The sequence below is a fragment of the Pogona vitticeps genome, chromosome 3 (assembly GCF_051106095.1).
Source record: "Pogona vitticeps strain Pit_001003342236 chromosome 3, PviZW2.1, whole genome shotgun sequence".
Lineage (NCBI taxonomy): Eukaryota > Metazoa > Chordata > Lepidosauria > Squamata > Agamidae > Pogona > Pogona vitticeps.
The window spans coordinates 105,052,191-105,066,686 of NC_135785.1; the positions used below are offsets into that span (position 1 = coordinate 105,052,191).

The 14,496-nt window shown below is 41.1% G+C and overlaps 1 protein-coding gene across 2 annotated transcripts in view; it reads right to left on the bottom strand.

Moving 5' to 3' along the window:
* The window catches only part of NRG3 (neuregulin 3), an 873,187-nt gene that overhangs the window by 39,239 nt on the left and 819,452 nt on the right, over positions 1-14,496 (bottom strand). The gene's annotated exons all lie outside the window — the stretch shown is intronic.

The following is a 14,496-nucleotide window of genomic DNA, read 5'->3' on the forward strand; positions in this document are numbered from 1 at the left end:
AATGATAAGATAATGGTTTCCGCTTCTGTTTTCTCTGTTATAGTCAATAATTTACTGACTTGAGGGATGTCATTATTTTCTGCAAGGGAAGTAAAGTAACTACTCATTTTCCCTCCATGGCTGGTGACCAACACAGAGGCTTTGCTTTTGGCAAAGACTCCTAGCAAAACAGGGCAGAGGGTCATGCTGAGAAACTCTTTGAATCTCTGACATTCTTTGTTGGTGTCTCTGCAACCACCCTTCCTCCAACCTGAATTTTGGCACTTATTTCCTCTCAGTTTTTGTTCTAGTAGTGCATAAACAGCAATGTGAAAGACGGCAAAAAGAAATGCAATTACATTAGCAAAACATTGTGTGCATTTTTTTGCATATTATTTAGGTTGCAATGCAACTTCGCATAAAGTGAAAAGCTCCCCATTAATAACCAAAGCACATTTATTTAAAGAGCTAGTAACTAGTAGATATTTTTTTAAAAATTAAAGTAAGTACCAGGAACCTGATTTAGCTTTAACACTTTGCTCCACTCTGTGGATCAGGGTTACTGTGCCAATCATAAAACAGATTGGGGTGCATATCACTTTCTTGCCAATGTGATTTGCAGGTGTATGGGGTAAACCTTTGAAGTATTTCTTGGGCTATTTATCTCTTTTTTGCAACCAGTCTATCTGTGCTTGCCCTCTTTGCCTGGCTTCCTTTTTAAAATGAAATGACACGTGTTTTGTGCAGACTGCTACAGAAACATGTTGTGCAAACTGCAGAAACCATGATGAGGGAAATAACAATCCTTGCCTTGTTCTGTTGCTTGAGGTGAGATATCTTGTGGTGCTTAGGAATTCATTGTCAGTACATCTCATCCTTGCAAGACAGCCTAAACTGACAGGTATGAGAAATTTAGGAAGCATTCTTCATAGCTCTACTGTGGAGACATACAGCATTTTTGTATCTCTAGTCATAAATTCACACATTCTCAAGCACACTCTGTGAGGTCTGAAGATCAATCACCAGACTGCACGGAATGTGATTTGGTTCTGAATGAAATTTCTGATGATCAGGTAATCATCCCTAGACAAATTTCACCTGAAAGTTCAGAAGTAGAATAACTGAACAAAAGAAGCTAGAGGACCAAGAATCAACACAGATTGGAAATTCATGAACTGGATTTACAACACCTTACTGATTGGTGTGCTTCTGCACTCAATTTGGAGGAATATATTGGTCTGAGGAAACAAAGGTAAGATAGTTTAGGTAGAGAAATCAATGCTAGGATTGGATTTTGAAGAGTATCTGCAGATACACAGCAGGTTGGAAGATGGTCTAAGTATGTTCAAAATGGTATGTGTATGTTGAATGAAGATCTGAGGAAGTAATAATATGTGAATAGTGAAAGATTGTTCTAAGATGAGACTTTTATGTTGGAGAGGAGGGGGAAAATGTTTTAGATCAGTGGTTCTTAACCTTTTCTTTACCATAGACCCCTTTAAATATCATATGTTGCCATGGATCACCTAGATTTAAAACTCTGAAGTGCATCAAATATTTTCTCTTCAAAGACTGAAGTGGAGCGTAGTTATATGGGTGAAGATATCTGACAGATATGCTAATTTGACTAATCAGGAAAAATCTGTCAAACAATTGCTGAGGTACAAATTGCTTCTCCACAAGGAATAATCTTATCTCATCTCTCAATTCCCCAAAACCTATATATATATATATTACAAGAAACACAATCATGAAGCCCATCTGAACATTCACTCACACTGACACTGACTGAGTCTGATTCTCTCTTTCAGTGGGCTTCTGACTGTCTGCACAGTAGCAAGAAGTGTCATGGGCTGTCTCTCAGCCATGCAGTGTCATTTACTTGCATGCTCTCACCATGTGCAGAAATATCAAACAGTTATTTGCTATCAAACAGTTATTTTCACAACTGATTTTTACTTTTGTTTGTTTTTAATGGAGGCGGTAGGTTAGACAAGTGAAGTTTTATACAAACAAGCAAAGGAGATTAACATTTTGTTCTATGTTTCCTTCCTTCCTTCCTTCCAATTTTAACTGCATAACATTTCTTCAGACCTTCACATACCCCTTGTGAGGGCCTTGCGCCCCCCTCCAGGGATCTGCAGACCACAGATTAAGAACCTGTATTTTAGATACTGTAATAATGCATTGTTTAGGGATTCATTCAAATCAAAGTGTTTTTCTAAACAACTGGCAGTCATTTAAAATGCTATCTCAATCAGAGAAGTTATAGTTACATTATTATATTTACTGTTACTGATTTATTTATTTAATTAAAATATTTTACCCCACCTTCCCCCTTAAGGACTGAAGTCCGTTCACATCATTTAACGACAATACTAAAATCTAAAAACAGAAAGTATACAAATACTACAAAGGATCAAACAGATACCACACTAAAATACAGTATACGAAAGTAAACAAAAGTACACAGTGGAACCAATTACCTTGGAAGGTGGCGAGTGCTCTAATGTTGGAGGCATTCAAAAGAAACTTAGACAACCAGCTGGCAGATATCCTTCAATCTGTATTCCTGCATAGAGCAGGGGGTTGGAACTGATGGTCTTAAAGGCCCCTTCCAACTTCTCTATTCAATGATTCTATGAGTGCAACACCAAAAACTCATTTAAACCAGTAAAGCACACCATCCATATAAAACCCCCACTCAGGTAGCCAGCACTCAAGCAGCCAATCTTTAAGGGAAAGCTTGCCTGAAGAGAAAAGTATTTATTTGTTTGTGGAAGGGCAGCAAATGGGGATCAGCCTGTGGGAGGTAGTTCCAAAGTCTGGGAACAGCAACAGAGAGAGAAGTCCCTCTCCTGTGCCCCTACTAAACGTACCTGTGAGGGTGGTGGTACCAAGAGAGAATCATTTTGATACTTAGATTTTTTTTAATGCTCTATGCTCATTTGAGCTCGCTGTTGGGCAGCTGTTGTGACAATAGATACTTTTAGCTATTTTATTAGCGTATAATGAGAAGACGTAATTGTACTGACTTTGGCCTACAGTAAAATGAATTGTATCCTAAGACTGGAATATTTCCATATGAAATTCTTATAAGAAGACCTGCATGAACTCTCTCTTTTTTTGCTGCACCAAGAAGATGAACAAATCAATATTCTAGCCACTCATGGATTGTGTGTTAGCTTTTAGTCTTCTAGATGTTAAGAACCTGCAATGGACAGTGCTGAAGAGGTCCACTTCAGTGACCTGTCCCTTTAATCATCAAGAGAGTACTTTTGAGTGTGAATCAAAACCACAGTTGAAAGGAGGGCTATTTTTATTGCAAGTAAATAACATCACCTGAAAATCAACAGAAAGTTGGCCATCTTACCTAGGAAGTAAGAGAACCAGGCAAGAAACGGCATTGGTCGCCCTGTGTGATGACCTACTGAGGGAGGCTGACAGGGGCAAAGTGTCCCTGCTGGTCCTCCTCGACATCTCAGCGGCCTTTGATACCATTGACCACGGTATCCTCCTGGGGAGGTTCTCCGAGTTGGGAATTGGTGGCCTTGCATTGGCTTGGCTCCGTTCCTTCTTGGAGGACCGCCCCCAGAGAGTGCAGCTTGGGGAGAGCGTCTCGGCCCCGTGGAATCTCAATTGTGGGGTCCCACAGGGGTCGATCATCTCCCCAATGCTGTTTAACATCTATATGAGGCCGCTGGGTGGGGTCATCAGGGGGTGTGGAGCCCGGTGTCATCAGTATGCCGATGATACTCAGCTCTACATCTCCTTTCCACCTACCGCAGGAGAAGCCGTTCTGTCCCTTCAGCGCTGCCTGGGGACCGTACTGCAATGGATGCAGGAGAACGGGCTGAGGCTGAACCCGGACAAGACGGAGGTACTAAGGGTGGGTGCCCCCACAGTCGGGAACTTGGGAAACTCCCTCTCTTTTGGGGGGGTGACCCTTCCCGCTAAGGATGGGGTCCACAGCTTGGGAATCCATCTTGACCCGGCGCTCACTATGGAATTCCAGGTGACGTCAGTGGTCCGAACCGCCTTTTACCATCTCAGGCGGGTGGCCCAGCTGCGGCCCTATCTTGATGTTGGGGCGCTCACCACTTTGGTGCACGGGCTCGTAATCTCAGGATTAGACTACTGTAATGCGCTCTACATGGGGCTACCTTTGAGGCTGCTGCGGAAACTTCAGGTGGTGCAGAACGCGGCGGCCAGACTCCTTAGTGGGGTGAAAAAATTCCAACATATCTCACCCACTCTGGCCGCATTGCACTGGCTGCCCATCCGATTCCGCATCGACTTCAAGGTGTTGATGCTCACGTACAAAGCCCTAAACGGTTTAGGGCCTCGATATTTGGCGGAACGCCTTCTACCACCAAGTTCTACCCGTGTCACTCGCGCGAGCCAGGAGGTGAGGTTGAGGAGCCTAACGCCGAGGGAGGCCCGGAAGGAGAAGACAAGAAATTGGGCCTTCTCGGCGGTGGCTCCTCGCCTCTGGAACAACCTTCCCCCGGACATTCGTGCGGCCCCCTCGCTGGGTATTTTTAAAAAGCAATTAAAGACAATGATGTTTCGGCAGGCCTTCCCCACCACCACCCCTTAGCTAATCCTGATTTTCCTTTTTTCTTTTTCTTAGTTTATAATTTTATGGTTGAAAGTTTTCTTCTTTGTAAATTCGTTTTTAGTCATTGTTGTACCCCTGTTGTGAGCCGCCTAGAGTGGTCTATTGACTAGATAGGCGGGATATAAATAAAATAAATAAATAAAAAAATAAATGAATAAGAATGACTGAATGCTAGAAGAATGTTTTGAACACCTCTGTTGTGTCCTCATGGTGGGGAAGTATGAGAGATTTTGTGGCTGTTAAAGGAAAAATATCTGAATATTTTAAAGAAACAGTTGTAATTGTAATCAGCCTTCCATCTGGACTATCCACATGATGACAGAAGTTTCCACCCATAGTGCAGTTTAACTGAAGTAATTATTAGATTTGGATATTATCCGGCTGTTCTCTTGTCTCGAAGAACCTTTTTGCCTGCTTTCCTGACCATATAGGTGAAGATGTCAAGAGACTTGTGACTAAATGAACAGCTGGATGAACCAAAAGAAACAACTATGATTTGTCAATTTACTTAGGTAAATTGGAATTTCAAGATGCACAGTGTTTTTTTGGACGATAACTTACTTAAAGAATGTTCAAATAAAAATACAGCCTGCCCTTTTTGCTTTTTTTTTTTGCTTGTATCTTGTGAGGTGTAAGACAGAATATTGTATTTCATAACACATAAGCAAGAAGCATAATATACTATGTGATCACTATATTAGGAGTTTATCATAGGATAAGTTTTAGAACTATTTCCAGCCTTACAGTGGAAAATGCTTTTTGCAATAAAGTAGTATGCATTTCTTAGCCATAATCTGAAGAATGTATTATGTTTTACACTTTAGGAATAATAGGATAGGTTAGGTTGGATTGTGAGCTGGAGGTCTACAAGTTAGATGAAGGCTTAACATCAATATCCTAGCTGATTTTGCATACATAGTATATCAGGTTGCTATAAATTGTGAAGAGGAGGGAATGTCAGAAAATATTTTGTTATTCATCAGGAAATGTATTAGTAACAGCGAGATAGGATTTGTATTTTGATATCTCTTATGAACTTGAAGCTTCTGAGTGAGAAGCTATTGAGAAAGTATTGCAGTAGTCTGGAAATTAACCACCAAAACATATGTTAAAAAGAGGAACTTGACTAGAAGTTAACCCAAACTAAAACATGTACAGATTAAAATGTGTTGCAAACCCCAAACTAAAATTGGTAATGTGTAAGTGAAATGCTGTATGTGATGGGACACATGTTCTGACAGGGCTATAAAAACATGTGATTTTGAGTGGATGGTGTCTTTGCCCAGATTGGCCCTGAGAAGCATTGTGCCATTCCATGATCATGGTCTTAAATAAATGTTTTTCTGTTGTAAAGAACAGTCATGTCTGAAGTTTTTTGTTGTTGTTGTTGTTTAGTCGTTAAGTCGTGTCCGCCTCCTCATGACCCCACTGACCAGAGCATACCAGGCCCTCCTGTCTTCCACTGCCTCCAGGAGTTGGGTCAAATTCATGTTGGTAGCTTTGATGACACTGTCCAACCATCTCAACCTCTGTCGTCCCCTTCTCCTCTTGCCTTCACACTTTCCCAAAATCAGGGTCTTTTCCAGGGAGTCTCCTCTTCTCATGAGATGGCCAAAGTATTGGAGCCTCAGCTTCAGGATCTGTCCTTCCAGTGAGCACTCAGGGGTCATTTCCTTCAGAATGGATAGGTTTGTTCTCCTTACAGTCCACGCGACTCTCAAGAGTCACCCCCCCACACCACAATTCAATAGGATCAATTCTTCGGCAGTCAGCTTTCTTTATGGTTCAGCTCTCACTTCCATACATCACTACAGGAAAAACCATAGCTTTGACTGTGCAGACTTTTGTTGGCAAGGTGATGTTTCTGCTTTTTAAGATGCTGTCTAGGTTTGTCATCACTTTCCCCTCAAGAACCAGCCGTCTTTGAATTTTGTGGCTGCAGTCACCATCTGCAGTGATTGTGGAGCCCAAGAAAATAAAATCTTCACTGCCTCCATATCTTCACCTTCTTTTGCCAGGAGGTGATGGGGCCAGTGGCCATGATCTTAGTTTCTTTGATGTTGAGCTTCAGACCATTTTTTGCACTCTCCTCGTTCACCCTTATTAAGAGGTTCTTTAAATCCTCCTCACTTTTTGCCATCAGAGTGGCATCATCTGCATATCTGAGGTTGTTGATATTTTTTTCCGGCAATCTTAATTCCAGTTTGAGATTCCTCCAGTCCAGCCTTTCACATGATGTATTCTGCATATAAGTTAAATAAGCAAGGGGACAATATACAGCCTTGTCGTACTCCTTTCCCAATTTTGAACCAATCCATTGTTCCATATCCAGTTCTAACTGTTGCTTTCTGTCCCACATATAGATTTCTCGGGAGGTAGATATGGTGGTCAACCATTCCCATTTCTTTAAGAACTTGCCATAGTTTGCTGTGGTAGTCAATGAAGCAGAAGTAGATATTTTTCTGGAACTCTCTGGCTTTCTCCATAATCCAGCACATGTTAGCTTGTACTTCTCCATAATTAAGCTTGTACTTCGGGGAGTTCTCAGTCCACATACTGCTGAAGCCTGCCTTGTAGGATTTTGAGCATTACCTTGCTAGCGTGTGAAATGAGTGCAGTTGTACGGTAGTTGGAGCATTCTTTGGCACTGCCCTTCTTTGGGATTGGGATGTAGACTGATCTTTTCCAATCCTCTGGCCACTGCTGAGTTTTCCAAACTTGCTGGCATACTGAGTGTAGCACCTTAACAGCATCATCTTTTAAGATTTTAAATAGTTCAACAGGAATGCCATCACCTCCACTGGCCTTGTTGTTAGCCAGGCTTTCTAAGGCCCACTTGACTTCACTCTCCAGGATGTCTGGCTCAAGGTCAGCAACTACATTATCTGGGTTGTCCGGGACATCCAAATCTTTCTGGTATAATTCCTCTGTGTATTTTTGCCACCTCTTCTTGATGTCTTCTGCTTCTGTGAGGTCTCTACCATTCTTATCCTTTATCATGTCCATCTTTGCACAAAATGTTCCTTTAATATTTCCATTTTTCCTGAACAGATCTCTGGTTTTCCCCTTTCTATTATTTTCCTGTATTTACTTGCGCTGTTCATTTAAGCTATAGTTCAGCTATACTTCATTGTTACGGCATCAAGCCATACAAAATTGAATACAAATCTTCCAAGACTGGCATGCAGTCTAAAACAGCAAATATAGCTATGTAAGACCAAGGTCTAAGGCAGTGGTTCTTAACCTGGGCGATAATGCCCCCCAGGGGGCGATTTCATTTTTCAGGGGGGCGGTAGAACGAAAAGGGGCGGCGTGGGGGCGCTGGAGCAGAAGGGGAGCGGTAGGGGGTTCTGGAGCAAGCCAAACCTGTGAAGATGGCTGCAGCCTTTTTACAATGTGCATGAATATATATTTTCCTCCTATCTTAATTTAGTTTCAGAGTTTTCGTCTTGAAATTTTTAGTTCCTGCATTTTATGCCCTTTTTATATTTCTTTTTGAGTCTTAAAATTCGCTTGCAACTAAATCATTAAATGTTACTTTTGGGGGGCATTTCATTTTCTTGGAATTGAATTTTGTTTTCAGGGGTCATTGGATTTAAGTGTCTTAAATAAACATACAAACAAACAAATAAATAAATAAGATATAATAAGAAATAAGAGGGGGGCGATGATAACTTCCTCAATGGCTCAAGGGGGCGTTTCTTTCAAAAAGGTTAAGAACCACTGGTCTAAGGGTTTAGCTATCTATTCTGGCTGGTATAGCATGCCACCCAAAATTTCGCTACCAGTTCTGTAGTAGTCTGATTTTGGTCGATTAACAATTGATTACAGTAGTCAGAATCTGATTGACCTGCCATATCTTTTAAGAGAGGTGTTTCCCTTGAATCTTATTATGCCTTTTACATCTGAGCATCATATGCTCAGTAGATTCTATCTTGTCAAAGCCACAAGGGCAGAATCTCTCTTCCCTCGGTTTATTGCTAAATCTGCCTTCCAACACTGTTCATTTAAGAAGGCCCTTTTGTCTCTCCTTGCTATTCTTTGGAAGTCAGCATTCAATTTTCTGTAACTTTCCCTATCTCCCTTGCATTTTGTTTTTCTCCTCTTCTCTGCTATTTGTAAGGCCTCATTGGACAGCCACTTTGCTTTCTTGCATTTCCTTTTCTTTGGGATGTTTTTTGTTGCTGCCTCCTGTACAATGTTACCAGCCTCCATCCATAGTTCTTCAGGCACTCTGTCCACCACATCTAGTTCCTTAAATCAGTTCTTCACTTCCACTGTATATTCATAAGGGATTTGGTTTAGATTATACCTGACTAGCCCAGTGGTTTTTCCTACTTTCTTCAGTTTAACCTTGAGTTTTGCTATAAGAAGCTGATGATCAGAGCCACAATCAGCTCCAGGTCTTGTTTTTGCTAAGTGTATAGAGCTTCTCCATCTTTGACTATGAGGGCTACTCCATTTCTTCTACGGGATTCTTGCCCAGAATAGTAGATATGATAATCGTCTGAACTGAATTCACCCATTCCTGTCCATTTTAGTTCACTGATGCCCAGGATGTCAATGTTTATTCTTGCCATCTCCTGTTTGACCACATCCAGCTTCCCAAGGTTCATAGATCTTACATTCCAGGTTCCTATGCAGTATTTTTCTTTGCAGCATCAGACTTTCCTTTCACTTCGAGGTGCGTCCGCAGCTGAATGTCCTTTTGGCTTTAGCCCAACCATTACATTAGCTCTGAAGCTACTTGTACTTGTCCTCCGCTCTTCCTCAGTAGCATGTTGGATGCCTTGTGAGCTGAACAGCTCATCTTCCAGTGTCATTTTTTAAGCCTTTTCTTTCTGTCCATGGAGTTTTCTTGGCAAAGATACTGGAGTGGCTTGCCAGTTCGTGCTCCAGAAGGATCGTGTTTAATCAAAACTCTCCACTATGACCTGTCTGTTTTGGGTGTCCATGCACAGCATAGCCCATAGCTTCTCTAAATTACTCAAGCCCCTTCGCCATGACAAGGCAGGGGTCTAAAGTTTATTATTATTTGTTATGTTAAAGATTTTTTTCCTGACAATCTCACTAGGTCTAGATCAACCATTGTCAGTTCTTTTTTGTCGATGGCCATAAACACAATACAAAAGAAATATAGGCCAAATTGGGATTATATGAGTCACAAATTGAATTTATTAGGCAGTGTGTAAAGAATTGTTTCCAGTTAGTGTCCTCTTCAAATGCGTCAGGGCCCCCATTGAGAATGGCTGGTCTAGATCTAGATTATCTTGAGCATAAACAAAATGTAGATGAGATTTCTTCACTTTACTCACTGTATCAGGTTTACACCTTCCACCTGACTAGTAATAGTATGTAGTCAAATGCAAACCTTTTAATTTAGATCTGCAATGAATGTTAAACAGCTTCAATTTACTTTGAAATACTTTGAAACTAGAATCCAAATTTGAAATGCAAATAAAAATTTAAATTATTCATTTTCATTGACTTTAGCTGTCTACCTGTGAGACATCTCAATGAAGAAATTTCAAGCCTTTTGAGATTCCATGCCTCAAAGCGACAATGGTATAAGAAATGTATTTTTTTCTTGACAAGTTCTCTTTAATTTGCACGAATGATCTGCTTACAGATTTAGTGCCATTTCCCATTGAAAAGCAAAGCACTCACTCAATGCAATATTGTCTCTCATGCTTTTTATATATTTTTTATTTTTAAATCTTAAAAATTATATAGAAGAAAACAAGACAAAAAAAACCCCATTCAAAAAACCTTAATGACACAATACCACATAAACAATACAATAGTATATGAATTTGCTTCCCTCCATTGGGATCATCTGGAGATATGACTAATTTTTCCTTCATTTATGGAGTCACATTTGTCTTCCAAAACTGCACTGATTCTTACAAAGGTGTACAACTTTTCCCCTTTTCAACACAAAGTCAATAAAGTGTGCAACCCTTTCCCTTTTCCCTGTTACATCTGAGCAGGGATGTAACAGGGAATTTCACACAGTGTACTTTATTTATTTATTTATTTATTTATTTATTTATTTATTTATTTATTTATTTATTTATTTATTTATTTATTTATTTATTTATTTATGTCACGCAGTGTACATTATTTTTTTATTATTTTAATTTAATTTATACCCCACCCCTCTAGACCGAAGTCTACATTAATGCATTATATGCTCTATTTTTGTCAGTGTTGTCTATGCACTTTTGCTGAAGGTGAGGTATACTTCTTGTTCTCTTCTCTTACTCAGAGTTCCACAAAGGCTGAAATTCAGCAGCAAGACACAATTAGAATAGGCCAATTGAATCCATGGAACCTGCAGGTGTGTTGATTTGCGAAACCCAGTTGATTCAATGGCCAACTCCAGCTGCGATTGACTAATGGATTTTAGCCAAAACATATCCTACAAAATCTCTCTTCCCACAGGGGGAGGACAATATTTTTGTGGTTCCTTATCCTAACTACGTAGCAGGGAGGAGATAAGCAGTCATGTACACTCCTAATCCAAACTAGAAAATGTGAAATTTAAAAGGCGGTAAGAAGTGTTGCATTACAAATACCCTGAAAGCAAACATTCATGGCTTTAACCTTGCAAGTGGTTTTTATGTTCAAGCTGTTGAAGCTTTAGTTGGCACAGAGGTGAGAGAGAGAGAGAGAAGAGAGGAGTAGAAAGGCTGCATTGTATTTTAATTGCAGTTATGCAAACAGCTGAAAACATAAATGAGGCTAGCTGAAGTGAAAAGCAAATTTGTAATGCATTTTAACAGACTACAAAAGGAAGAACCGGGATTATAGTCATTTGTGTACATTTACATACCATGTTCTCTTGAAAAGGATGCAAAAGAAAGGCTCCATTTGGTACAGAAGTAAGAATATATTTTTGCCACATGTATTGCATAACCCATCTGCCAAAACTCAATGTTTGGCAGAATTCAAACTGAGTGAAAGAATACGTGTATTCATGTGTATGGGAGGTGGGATTACTCTGCTTTCTCCAGAGTAATTGTAATTTTTGAAGTGGTAGCCATGTTAGTGTGTGCAAGCATATCAAACAAGAAACAAAACAAAAGCAAAAAAAGTAATAATAAAGACAAAAACATTTTGGCACTTGAAAGACTAACTGCTACATTTTAATGTGAGCTCTCGTGGATCAAGTCTACTTCCTCAGACATAAGAGTGAGAATACATAGCAAATATATCTACATGGCCCCAAAATAAAGACAGTGGTTGATTAGTAGACACAAGTTGCTAATTGTGAGACTCCTTGTGACATTTCACAGCTAGTAATGACTTAAGATCCCTGTTTGATAGTTATTTTTCTTTGAAGCTTTGTTCTGTAAACAGTTACAATGGTTAGTGAGTAAAGGAATAGCAGAAGCAGCATAATCGTTGAGGCATACTCCTAAAATATATTGTATAATATATTACAACAATGATGATGGTGATAATGGTGATTGCAGTCATCCAGATGGCAACTACTGCTTGTAGCAGTGTGGCAATAGTACTGTACTGATAATGATAGTATTAAGAACCAATATTTTACTGCCATGGAGGCATCAGAATGCCTTAACTACCGTATTTTTTGTTTTATACGATGCACCTGACTATAAGACACACCTAATTTTAGAGGGAGGAACACAGGAAAAAAAACTTCTGTCATGCTTGGTTGTCTGGGTGGCGCTGCGGCGTCTCCCCCATGGCCTGAGTAGCAGTGGGAACCATAGCCCAAGTAGTAGTCATGGGATCCCCACTCTCATTTATCATTACCTGGTTCTCTCTCTCTCTCTCTCTCTCACACACACACACACACACACACACACACACTTATTTTGGGGGGAGTGCAGAAGAGACACCTCAGCCAGTCCCTGACGGGCATCCTGAGAGACAGAAGAGAGAGAGAGAGAGAGAGAGAGAGAGAGAAAGAGAGAGAGAGGAGGGAGGTGGGAAGGGGAGAGGAAGGAAGGGGGAAGTGTGAAGAGGAGGAGCCACTGCCACCATGTGAGCGAAGGAAGGGCTGGCAGAGCAAAAAGCAAGGTGAGGAGGAGAAGAAAGCTGAGACAAATGAGCAGAAGAGAGGAAAGCTATGGAGGGGAGGAGGAGGAGGAGAAGGAGCTTTTTGCACTCCCCCATTTTGAGTCTCCCCTCACATCGCATTCTGTTGCTGGTGGTGGCAGCAGCGCGGGGCTGCAGCAGGCGCCTCTCTGATGTTCAGTCCTGGCCTAGTGAGGGGGACGCGAAGAGACAAGAGAAACCTGGAGCAGGGGGTTGATGGAAGAGGAGGAGTACAGCACCATGGGCTCTGGGGGGGTCTGCAAAATTTTTTACAGTATTCACTCCATAAGATGCACACACTTCCCCCCCCCCCTTTTTGGGGGTAGTGCGTCTTATGGAGTGAGAAATATGGTATGTCTTGTTCATTCTGCTTAAAAGCAGTTTCAGTTTACTGTGTAGTTGTAACCACTTTTGGTTTGCAGGGAGAACAACTGGCCAGGAAAAAGTTGCTCTTGTCTTGTAATACCTGCCAAAAGTGCAGCCTTTGCTATTATGCAAAGTAACCTTCAAGTAGTACACAACCTTCAATTATGAAAGAGTCAATTGCAATGCATAATGAATGCATCCCATTAATCTTGTCTCTTGGTGAAGGGAGAAGACAGAGAAACTGGACTATCAGCTCTAGTAAAATGGAGCATAGCAAACAGTGAGATGAATTCCTGTTTATGGGCCTTATTCCCTGATACATCTGTTCACAAAAGCAACAGCCACAATTCTAACAGGCATAAACAACAGCATGCATTGAAGCATTTGGAGTTTGGTTTTCTAAAGTCATGACATTGCCTTAGTCACAATGTTAAGCAGATTCCACCCCCCACCCCTAATCCATCAATATTTCTTTCTCCTTACTGCTTTGGTTGGGGACCATGCATCTACCCAAGCATTAGAAGAGCATAAACAGAGAGAAGGAGGAGGAGGAGGAGGAGGAGGAGGAGGAGGAGGAGGAGGAGGAGGAGGAGAAGAAGAAGAAGAAGAAGAAGAAGAAGAAGAAGAAGAAGAATGTGCTGTCAAATCAATTCTGACTCCTGCAACCTTTTCCAGGGTTTTCTAGGCACAAGATACACATAACTAGTTTACCATTTCCTTTTTCTGGGAACCTCCCACGATAGTGCAGCTTGCCCAAGACCACACAGGATGGCTCATCCCTCAGGAGGCACAGTCAGGAATTGAACTCCCAACCTCTGGCTCTGCAGCTAGATGCCAAAACCACAGAGCTATCGAGTAAGCTAATGAGGAAAAATATCTTTGGGGACCGAATTGAAAGACATTGGTATTGGTCTAACAGTTTTTTCTGGTGGCAAGTTGTATATGGTAGGTAGGTAGGTAGGCAGGCAGGCAGGCAGGCAGGCAGGCAGGCAGGCAGGCAGGTAGGTACGTACGTACGTACATACATACAGTGGTGCCCTGCTTGACGATTACCCTGCTAGATGATGAAATCGCTTGATGATGAGTTTTTTTGCAATCACTATAGCGATCGTAAAACAATGATTCCAATGTATTTTTTTTTGTTTTACAACTATCAGTTCCCTGCTTCGGGAACCGATTTTTCACTTCACGACGATTAAAAACAGCTAATTGTTGGGTTTTCAAAATGACTCCCCGCTGTTTTCCAGATCTATTTCTGGAAGACAGCGATGCAAAATCTCTTCCCCTATGGAGGATCTTCAGTGAATGAGCAGGTATTTCCCCCACTGGAACGCATTGACCGGTTTTCAAAGCAATTCAGTGTTTTTTTCCCCACCTGACGACAATTTTGCTTAACAGCGATTTTCCTGGAATGCATTATCGTCGTCAAGCAGGCCACCACTGTAGGTAGGTAGGTAGGT